At 39.3% G+C, this 11,447-nt stretch overlaps 1 long non-coding RNA gene across 1 annotated transcript; it reads left to right on the top strand.

The window, feature by feature from the left end:
* Positions 1-9,456: 9,456 nt before the first annotated feature.
* On the top strand, positions 9,457-10,733 carry LOC134732378 (uncharacterized). The gene is made up of 3 exons (XR_010115478.1): positions 9,457-9,948; positions 10,094-10,234; positions 10,535-10,733. It is a non-coding gene; the product is annotated as an uncharacterized lncRNA (long non-coding RNA).
* Positions 10,734-11,447: the final 714 nt, after the last annotated feature.

The following is an 11,447-nucleotide window of genomic DNA, read 5'->3' as shown; positions in this document are numbered from 1 at the left end:
TCTGTTGGGTTGTGTGTTCATCTGGCATGAAACTGGGAGATGGAAGAGGGGATTCAGGGGTCTATGGAAAAGAGTTGAAGGCATTAGCATTTCTTAAGTATTTGCTGTATTTTAGATGATTTAATGTATGTTAAATCATTTACAGTCTCATAATAACCGTCTGAACCAGGTGGTTTTAGCTCTATTTTACAGTGAAAAAACTCAGAAAAGCTTAGGGAAATCTTTTAAGTTGTGGTTTGTTAGTGACAGAGCTTGGAATAGACTCTGGACTTGTCTCATGCTAAAGCCTGTTCTCTTTCTTGTAAAGAAAGAGGTTGAATCACCAACCTCAGGTTGATGTGTCCTGATAAGTCATTTTATCCTGTAAGCATTATAACAGTTTATGCCCAAGAGATGCCCATTTATTTATATCAGTTCTCTCTATTCCCTCCCTTTCTTGCTTCCAGAACAGTTAAAGGTCTCCTGGGATATGGATATATGAGAGAGGGAAAGGAAGAGATTTTTCCAAGGGGCCACTCCTAGGATCAGGGTATGTAGGAGAGGGACAGGAAGAGATTTGGAATCAGAGCTGGTTTCTTAATTACTCTCAGCTTCAGTTTCTTTAACCGTAAAATTTAAGCCACAATCTCTATCTTCCAGGATTGTTGTGTAGGTTACCAGGACTATATAAAGCATGCGACCACAGTGCCTGGCCTCCAGGAAATGTCCCATCAGTGAGAGTTACTGATGGGGAGAGAGATGGGGTGGGAGAAATATTGTTCTAGCTACCTATCCCTCTGCAGAGTGATGCTCCAGCTCCTTTTGCTTTCTCCCTTTCGGGTTTCCATTTTCTTTGTAAATTACAGCTCTGGAATAATCTGTTTAACTCTTTCTGATGAATGCTTACCTTTTGGCAAATTTAATTACATCTGGTGTCATTTGAGTTCTTTTATGACACATAACTTGAAACAGACCACAAGAAGGAAACTACTTGAAAACAAACTGGAATCAATAGAAAATAGATTAATACGAGTCCTAGACGACAGAAGACGACAGGCTATTACCCTGGGTAGCTAGCATGGTTTATAGCAAGCAAGTTTCTGAAAATAGTCTCTGCCGTCAGTGACCAATAGGTCCCCGCTGGATCATGAGTGTCAGCCAATATCAGAGAGCTCTGCATTGTTTTTCTTTAAAGGTCTCAGTGTACCCCTGAGATACACATAAACATTAATAAACCTGAGCCTTGGTCAATGTGTGAGGACTATACGGTGAATGTATTCCCATTATGGGAGGAAAAACTCAAGGAGGCGAAAATAAATCTCCCGAGGTTGCTCAAAGTTAGTGGGCCTGAGGCCATGGCAAGCCTGTCCTCCCTGCTGCCCTTCTGGGGGGCTTAACCCTCTTCATAAGCAGAACTCCATCAATATCTGGAGTGAAGAGACAGTGCTGAGATCAAAGCAGCAGATTTCTTATCCCACAAAGGCAGTGTGTCTTTTAATGTAAACCTGTGGGTTTACTCAGGGTTGGGGCTCAATGAAGAGCCATGTCTTAGTCAAGTAAAAAAAAAAAAAAAAAAAAAAAAAAAGAAAGAAAGAAAAAGATAATAAGACTAGCTAGACAGCATGTAACCACAGGAATGAGAATGTTAACTAGGCCAGGAACTTTTCTCTAGTTTAATCTGAGTTATTTCACATTTAAAAATCTATGCTATAGATTTTACTCCAAAAGAGGGGAAAGAGAAGACTCCCAGAGGAAATCGGTGTGAAACTAAAGGAGAGCAGGCTCTGAGACAGATTGCCTGGATTCAAGGGCCCCTGGACAAGTAACTTCCTTTCTCTAAGCTTCAATTTCTTCACCTTTAAATTAAGGCTGACTCCTGCCCCCAATCCCTATTTTCATCTCTCAAAGTCCTACCCATTCTTTGAAATTCAGATGAGATCCCTGAAGCCTTTTCCTGACTTTCCCTCCTGGTCACCCTGCCCACGTACTTTGTGCCAGTCCACTCTGTGGGCGCTTCTCCCACACCGTAATTATAAATGCATTTTAATTCCATAAGTGGGAATAGGACCTCTGAGAACAGAGACTGAGCCATGTACTCTTTTGCATGATGCCCTCAGAATGCCTTCAAAAATGTGTTAATGAAATAAATGAAAACCTCAAAACTGGGTAGTTTTTAAGTACTATGTGCCAGGCACCTGGCAAAATACTTTGCATGAATCATCTCATTTAATCCTTGCCAAATTGAAGAGGTGCAATGGGTTTTGAAGCATTTAGATGAGTAAACTTCACTTTATGGAGGTTAGGTCACACTGTTGTTGAGTACTAAGGTTCACGCCAAACCAGTCTTAATCCTGGTTTCCTCATATTTACCAGATTGGTTAACACATATAGATAGCGCTTCTTTCATGCCAAGCACTGGTTTAGGCATTTACATATGTGGACTCATTTAATCTTCACAATAGTTCCATGAGGTAGACAGAAACCTATCTCTACTTCATGGGTGACAAAATGAAGGCGCAGAGAGCTTAATTTTCTCAGAATCGTATAGCAAGAAAATGGGAAAGCTGGGATTCAAATTTAGGCAAATAATTTTAGATTTTTAATTAATCTCTTTATACCTGGGTAGGTACTTCTTATAGTGGCTTCCTAGGGAAGAAAACAGACATTGACTCTTGTTGAGGTTCTATGGGGGAGGTCTCACGTTGCTTACTGTGGTGGTAGGAAAATTAGCTCCCCTTTAGTTTCTAAAGTAGAATTTCCTCCATTCTATTCAGGAAAGTTAAAACAGTATAAAAACAGCCCAATCCATGAATCTATAGCTGTGTTTAAGTTTTTATGAAAGATGTGAAGATTTGGAAACCAAAGCAAAAAATAAAATTTTCTAATGGAGCCTGTCCTGATTTCTTGTCTCCACAAATATGTGAGAAACTTTTGGTTGTTTTCTCTCATCATTTCTCTGAGGACAGTTATTAAATGATTAAAAGAAACCTTGACAAAATAGCAAATCAACAATTTCTGCTTGCTATTCCCACTTTAACCCCTCTCTGTATCCCAGTCTCCCAAATGGAAATTTAGATGGCTCTGTAATGGTTAAATGACTCTCAAATGGTTGAATGACTCTCAAATGGTTAAATGACTGAATGACTTTCAAGTGGTTTATTCATACCCATGGCTATACTGGGGGTCCGTGGGTTGGGCAGAATATACCAGTTTTAGGGTTACCAACCTGCTAGATGACCCTGGACAACTTCTCTGGGTTTAAGTTTCCTTGTCTGTAATATAATTGACAAGTTGGTCTCTCTCTTCCCCCTTCTGGTAAGATCATCATTAGAAAATTGAGTTCTGGTCGAATATTTACACTTATGATGTTATAATCAATTGTTCCTGAGATAAATGCTATGAAGAAGAGTTTGTGGTTTCAGGAGACTATAAAATATGACCATTTGTGTCAATGAGGGAGGTCAAGGGAGACTTCAAACCTTTGGATTTCCTGTTCCTTGGGTTCCATCCACTTCTCTTAATCTGCCCTACCTCTTCAAGTGGATGTTCCCTTTGGATTCTCTTTTCTGAACAGTGCTTCTCAAACTATCCACCTTATTCATTAAAGCTAACAGTTCCTATCTCCACTCCAAGCTCAGACCCAAATACCATATAGGAAGAAGGTTTCAGTTGGTTCTTCTTAGGGGAGAAACTGAACCCCCTAATACTTTTTATATAAATTATGTATAAGGTCTGTTGACCAATTAGGAGAGGAATTATGATGATGAGAGAAAATTCACTGGCATTTGAGGACTCAGGTAATCAAACTTTGTGGGAGGGGATTGAAGGCTCAAGGTTGGAAGGTTGCATTAGATAATCTTTAAGGTACTTTATGACCCAAGGCACTGGCAGAGCTAGAAAAGGAAACAAACTCTCTTAGTTATTCTATTCATAACACTTTTCAGGCTTGACTTTTAAGTTTGACAATTTAAACAGTTCTTGGCTTAGGCCAGAAATAGCTATTTAATGGAAAGTGCTCATCATCAGTTTTTCACCTTCCCCTGAGGCTACTAATAATTTATTAATTTTCATACACTATATTAGCCATGAAAACACCTTCTCATGACTGAGGCCTTGCTACATGAAGATTCTGACTCAGTTCACTTAACCACATTTAACAGATTAAATTAACTGGTTAATGCAGTGCAAAAACTAGCATGAGTTGTTCATTTTACATTGATTCAACAAGATTTTTTCCAAATGGACTGAATCAGCAGTTCTTGTCTGTGAAAACACAGAATATCACAATCCAGCAAGTAGTATTTAAACATGAAGCTGGCTGCATTGATTTCTTTTTCTTTTTTAAAATTTGTGGTAAAAAACATATAAGATTTACCATCTTAATCATTTTTAAGTGTACAGTTCATTAGTGTTAAGTCTATTTACATTATTTCGAAACAGACCTCCAGAACTTTTTCTTTTAATCTTTCCAAACTGAAACTCTACAGTCATTAAATAATTCCCCTTTGCTCCTTTCCCTAGCCTCTGATGAGCACCCTTCTACTTTGTTTTTTTGTTTTGTTTTGTTTTGTTTGTTTGTTTTTGTTTTTTTTATTATTATACTTTAAGTTTTAGGGTACATGTGCACAATGTGCAGGTTTGTTACATATGTATCCATGTGCCATGTTATTTTGCTGCATCCATTAACTCGTCATTTAGCATTAGGTATATCTCCTAATGCTGTCCCTCCCCCCTCCCCCCACCGCACAACAATCCGCAGAGTGTGATGTTCCCCTTCCTGTGTCCATGTGTTCTCATTGTTCAAATCCCACCTATGAGTGAGAACATGTGGTGTTTGGTTTTTTGTCCTTGCGATAGTTTACTGAGAATGATGGTTTCCAGTTTCATCCGTGTCCCTACAAAGGACATGAACTCATCATTTTTTATGGCTGCATAGTATTCCATGGTGTATATGTGCCACATTTTCTTAATCCAGTCTATCGTTGTTGGACATTTGGGTTGGTTCCAAGTCTTTGCTATTGTGAATAGTGCTGCAATAAACATATGTGTGCGTGTGTCTTTATAGCAGCATGATTTATAGTCCTTTGGGTATATACCCAGTAATGGGATGCCTGGGTCAAATGGTATTTCTAGTTCTAGATCCCTGAGGAATCGCCACACTGACTTCCACAATGGTTGAACTAGTTTACAGTCCCACCAACAGTGTAAAAGTGTTCCTTTTTCTCCACATCCTCTCCAGCACCTGTTGTTTCCTGACTTTTTAATGATCGCCATTCTAACTGGTGTGAGATGGTATCTCATTGTGGTTTTGATTTGCATTTCTCTGATGGCCAGTGATGATGAGCATTTTTGCATGTGTTTTTTGGCTGCATAAATGTCTTCTTTTGAGAAGTGTCCGTATATATCCTTTGCCCACTTTTTGATGGGGTTGTTTTATTTTTCTTATATATTTGTTTGAGTTCATTGTAGATTCTGGATATTAGCCCTTTGTCAGACGAGTAGGTTGCGAAAATGTTCTCCCATTCTGTAGGTTGCCTGTTCACTCTGATGGTAGTTTCTTTTGCTGTGCAGAAGCTCTTTAGTTTAATGAGATCCCATTTGTCAATTTTGGCTTTTGTTGCCATTGCTTTTGGTGTTTTAGACATGAAGTCCTTGCCCATGCCTATGTCCTGAATGGTATTGCCTACTTTGTTTCTATGAATTCGACTATTTTAGATATCTCCCATAAGTGAAATCATGCAGTATTAGTCTTTTTGTGACTGACTTCTTTCACTTAGCATAATGTCACCAAGGTTCATCCATATTGTAGCATATGACAGGATTTTCTTTCTTTTTAAGGCTGAATGATATTCCATTGTATGTATGTACCACATTTTGTTTATCTACTCATCTTGGATGAATATTTGGGCTGCTTCCACCTCTTGGCTATTATGAATAGTGTGTTATAAATATGGGTATGCAAATGTCTCTTTGAGATCTTGTTTTCAATTCTTTTGGATATATACCCAGAAGTGGGGTTACTGGATCATATGATAGTTCTGTTTGTAATTGTTTTTGGAAACTTCCATATTATTTTCCACTGCAGTTGAACTATTTTGCAATTCCACTAACAATACACAGGGTTTTAATTTCTCTACATCCTTGCAAACATTTGCTATCTTCTGTTTGTTTTTTTTTTTGTTTTTCCTTTTTCACAGTAGTCATTGTAATGGGTGTAAGGTAATCTATCTTTCTCTCTGTCTTGAGAATAATGGAGCCAGAGTTGTGGAGATTATTTTTTTTTTATTATTAATAGCATTAATAACTGTATAGGTGAAATAAATTGCTTTTCTCTTTATACTCATACGTCTGTCAATACTCCAGAACACTTTACTTCTGACACCAAATGTGTGTGTTTTTTTTCCCCTCACATCAACCAATTTACCCACCAGCTGGGTGTCTCCAATTCAGTGCAATTCTGATACTATCTACTTGGAGTTAGCTCAGGCCCCATAGGTTAAGGAATCAGTCTTACAAGACTGTCTCACTTCAGAGCCCAGTTGTAAGCTCAGGTGTCACTTGTGCTTCTGATCAACCAGCTATAGATTGGACGTTCCCACTACCCACTTCTTGGGTTCAATGATTTGCTAGAACAGCTCCCAGAAGCCAGAAAAATGTTACTTACTATTGCCAATTTATTACAAACGATATTTTAAAGGATACAAATAAACAGCCAGATGAAGAACTACATAGGGCAAGGTTTGGAAGAGTCCCAGGTGCAGGAGCTTCTGTGCCCATGTAGTTGCTACATATCATTCTCCTGGCATATAGATGTGCTCAACTAGCCCAGAAGCTCGCAAATTGCATAGTTCAGGAATTTTTATAAATGCTTAATCATATAGGTATGATTGATTATTAGCCCAACTTCCAGCCCCTTCTTGCTTCCTGGAGGATGTTGGGAGGGTAGAGCTGAAAGTACCAAGTTTCTCATCATGGCTTTGGTCTTTCTGGTGACCAGGGTCCATCCAGGAGCTCACCAAGAGTCACCTCATCAGAACAAAAGACACTCCTATCACCCAGGAAATTCCAGGAGATTAGGAGCTTTGTGTTGGAAACCAGGGTCAGAGAACAAATATTAGAACAAAAGATGCACCTAGCACCACCGTTGTTCAGGAAATTACAAGAGATTTAGAAGTTCTGTGCCAGGAAATGATAAAGATAATGATAAAGATAAAAATAGAAATATTTCTTATTATAAATCACAATATCACAATAACCTATTTATTTTGGGAGATATGCAACATATTAGAGGTAAGAACTCGTCTTACCCTTTAGAGCAGGGGTCCCCAATCCCTGGGCCACAGACCAGTACCGATTTGTGGCCTGTTAGGAACTGGGCTGCACAGCAGGAGGTGAGCAGCTGCAAGAGAGCATTACCGCCTGAGCTCCACCTCCTATCAGATCAGCAGCAGCATTAGATTCTCATAGGAGCTCAAACCCTATTGTGAACTGCACAAGTGAGGGTTCTAGGTTGCATATTCCTTATGAGAATCTAATGCCTGGTGATCTGAGGTAGAAGAGTTTCATCCCGAAACCATTCACCCCTTATCCGTGGAAAAATTGTCTTCCACAAAACCAGCCTCTGGGGCCAAGAAGTTGGGGACCATTGCTCTAGGGGCCTCTATTTCAATAAAAAAATGCCCCAGACGTCTCACTACCTCCATGAACTGCACTTGCCTTTTTGCTTGCACATCATATAGAAGTTATATTGTGTAAATAAAAAGGAACTCTTAGAATTTGCATGTTTCGGCAGAATAAATTTTAGGAGATATAGCCATTTCTTTTCTAATGGGTCAGGGTTAGAAAATAGGATTGTAGCAGCCTTTTAAAAAAAAAAACTCAGTTGAAAGCCCAGTGACTTGATGGGGTTGGGTAGAGTGGGATGGAGTGGGGCAGAGGGAATGGATGGCTGGAATAGGATGGGCAAGGATGCTATTCCAGGATAGGATGTGCCCTGGGAGATCAATGAAGGCAAGAGTGAAATGACAATATAGTTGCAGAAGAGCAAATTTGCTTGGAAGGTGTAGAGGAGCTGTTCAAGGAGCTGAATGAAAAAAAGGAAGACTCAAGTCATAAGTTCTTTACCTTGTGTCTCTGGGTTTGGGAACCCATAACACTGTTTTTATCTCGAATTCAATGAGAAACTACTATAGGCCTCAATATGGTTTGACTCTGTGTCCCCACCCAAATCTCATTTCGAATTGGAATCCCTAAATGTGGAGGGAGGGACCAGGCAGGAGGTGATTGGATCATGGGGACAATTTCCCCCATGCTATTCTTGTGATGGTGGGTAAGTTCTCAGGAGATCTGATGATTTAAAAGTGTGGCACATCCCCCTGCTCTCTCTCTCTCTTCTGCCACCATATAAGAAGATGTGCTTGCTTCCCCTTCGCCTTCCACCATGATTGTTAGTTTTCTGAGGCCTCCTAGCCATGCTTCCTGTTAAGCCTGTTAAGAGTCAATTAAACCTCATTTCTTTATAAATTACCCAGTCTCAGGTAGTTCTTTATAGCAGTGTGAAAACAAAGTAGTACAGGCTTAGGGAGATGGTGGAGGGAAAAAACACCTTTGGTCCAAATGTTGAGAAGTGATGAAGAAAGTCATGGGCAGTTCACTGAATGTGAGATGCATGGATGAAATGATCAAGGCTTGGCCTATGGATCCTACTATGGAAAAGGAATGGACAGGATGTGTAAGGTGATGTGTCTTCATGTTCTTTCACTTCCTTAGTTTGCTCTTAACAGTGCCTTTCACTTTGACTCTCTTCTTTATATTTTGTCCTTGTTATTTGCAGGGTCTCTGTCATAGGAAGTAGAATAACTGCTTCAGAATATCAGCATATCTGTTCTGCCATTTTTGGGTAGAAATAATAATATTTCACCCTTAACTCCATTAACCATTAACCATCATTTTTACAATAATGTAAACATTGTAAATGTCTATGGCCTGCCTTGTGATTTTTTACTCTTCTGCTATATAATTTTTTGATGCTTATATATGTCTACTCTTTTTCACAACTTACCTCTTTTACCCTCTTAGGCTTGATATTTGCTTGCAAGGAAGAACAAAAGTCTGATTTTGTTTTAATGACACTGATTCTTTCAAGGAAGTCTTAGCTATGCTGTCAAATTTTCTTCTATTGCTTCATCTCTGCTAGTCCTTTCAATTTTACTTCCCATGTACAGTACAGTTTATTTCTTTCTATTTCTTATGGAAGGCTGATAAGATCCTTAACCAGATTAAACAGCCCATTTTACTCCTGTCATTGTATAAGACATTAAAATTTAATCAAAGCTGCACTTCAGGAGAATTGTTATTATTCTGCTCGCAAAATCTCATAGTAGTATTTATTGGGGTTTAAGGAGGAGTTGATAAATTGCAACCCTCTTCTGTTTTTGACTTATAACCTATTGAAAAAAAGACACAGGGGTTAAAAAATGAAGATAAAATATTGTTTTATTACTGAAAAAGTTGACTTCAGAATTTGCCTTGACTTGTGACCAACTCGGTTTCCTAATCTCTTCCCTCCTCCCTCAGTTGTACTTATTTGACTACTCACATACTACCCTTCTCTCTCTCTTGCAGCTATTTCTCCTCTTACAGAAAGGGCTTCTTATTTGCCTTCTTAACTGACAGGAACTGCCTCAATAACTTGTTAACCTTCTGCCCTGGTGATATTTATCCTCCTCTTCTTCTGTAAAGCAAAAAAAAAAAAAAAAAAAAAGAAAGAAAGAAGCAACAGCCCAGAGGGGTGCAGTGGCTTATTCCTGTAATTACAGCACTTTGGGAGGATAAGACAGGAGGATTGCTTGAGGCCAGGAGTTTGAGACCAGCCTGGACCACAGATCAAGACCCTGTCTCTACTGAAAAAAAAAAGTGAAGGCCTACAGGGAAAGAAACAATTACCAAGAAGGACAAATCTGCTAGAAGGTATTTAAACAATATTTTTGTACACAAATGCAAATGGCATTTGATCATAACTGTCTTTCTCTGTCTGCCACACCCTAGCCCCATGCTTGCTTTAGCAGAACAGATAGTACCTATTATTCACAAATGATTTCTCTTACCTTCCTAGGCCTGACACGTATTTCGGAGGATTAACAGAAGTCATCAGCCCATGAGATCTTCAGAGGGTCCATGACAATGTTACACCCTGAGTCACAGGCTAAATGTCTAGAACAGTCAGATGCTTACTGGGAACCCAGATGATGTTTCTGTGAGTAGGATGAATCACTGCAATCAGTGAAGCTAGAAGTGTAGGTTTTTGAGGAGGTCTAATTACAAGATTTTGATATGTTCTGTAACTGCATACACTGAGGCACAAAACTAAATAACCCAACTTAGTAACAAAAACAAGAGAAAAAATCCATTTTTATCTCAAGCACAGCTTGTTCTTAACCTCCTAATACTCATCAGGTTTAATGATGTTTATCTCTTCTTTTCTGAGAAAAAGATAAAATGGAGAAACTATTACTATTAAGCAAGTTTCACTAAGATCTGTGTGTTCTTTTTCCAGAAGGAGGAAATTCATATAGGATAAAATTTGAGCAAATCGCTTTCAGAATTCATGCAAGAATCTCTCCAAAAATTGTGCCAGCTGCTGTCTCGTGCTGTAGTTGAAGTCCAGAGTTGAATCTGCCCATGTGCTGTGCTTCGGACCAGGTAGCAGAATCAGAATCAGCCAAGTCATGATTACCCCTTTGAAACAAGTTACCCCCTAGTAGGCAAGACCCATGTGACTATCCAGACTACATTTTTCCCTCATTGACAGCATTCCCTAGAGTACACAGGCAAAGTGCTGAGTGTGCGGGGCAGTTCTGAACATGTTCTAGGGTTGGGGGAAGCAAGGGAAGGGCATGCAAAGGGGACTCTAAAGAGGGAATGTAGATGTAAATGCCTATGGTGCCAGGCAGGGAATATACATCCATAATCGGGTGTCTAAAAATAAAGGACAACAACAGTAGCACAAGATGATGGTAAAAAGCAGCTTCCATGGAGGGGAAACAAAAGGGAGTGGTGGGGACTGTGATGAACTGGACAGTACAATTCCTATCTAGGGAGGTGAGATGTCCCCTGCTCAGCTCAGGCAGAATGGTGACTGGAGTGCTGCTGGACCTCCTGCAATCTCCCAAGTTTCAATGGATGGAAGCTAATTCAAAAATTAAAAACAAAAACACTGGGCAAGTAAAATTAAAAAAAAAACTTTGTAGGTGAATTTAACGCTGATTTGGAATATTATAAAAAAGACCCAATGTTTTAAAGTGAGGAAGGGCTTTTATGAGTGCAGGACTAACATAGGGGAAGCCTGGGGTTTTCTTTTTATCTTCCTTCCACCTGATACCCCTACCCACCAATCCATGGTTTTCCTGAACTTCTGACTCAGGTCACCCTTTATTAAGATAATGAGAAGATAGATGGATGAGGGTCTC

This window comes from Symphalangus syndactylus, chromosome 14 (genome assembly GCF_028878055.3).
Source record: "Symphalangus syndactylus isolate Jambi chromosome 14, NHGRI_mSymSyn1-v2.1_pri, whole genome shotgun sequence".
Classification (NCBI taxonomy): domain Eukaryota; kingdom Metazoa; phylum Chordata; class Mammalia; order Primates; family Hylobatidae; genus Symphalangus; species Symphalangus syndactylus.
This window is presented reverse-complemented; position numbering and strand designations above follow the sequence as displayed.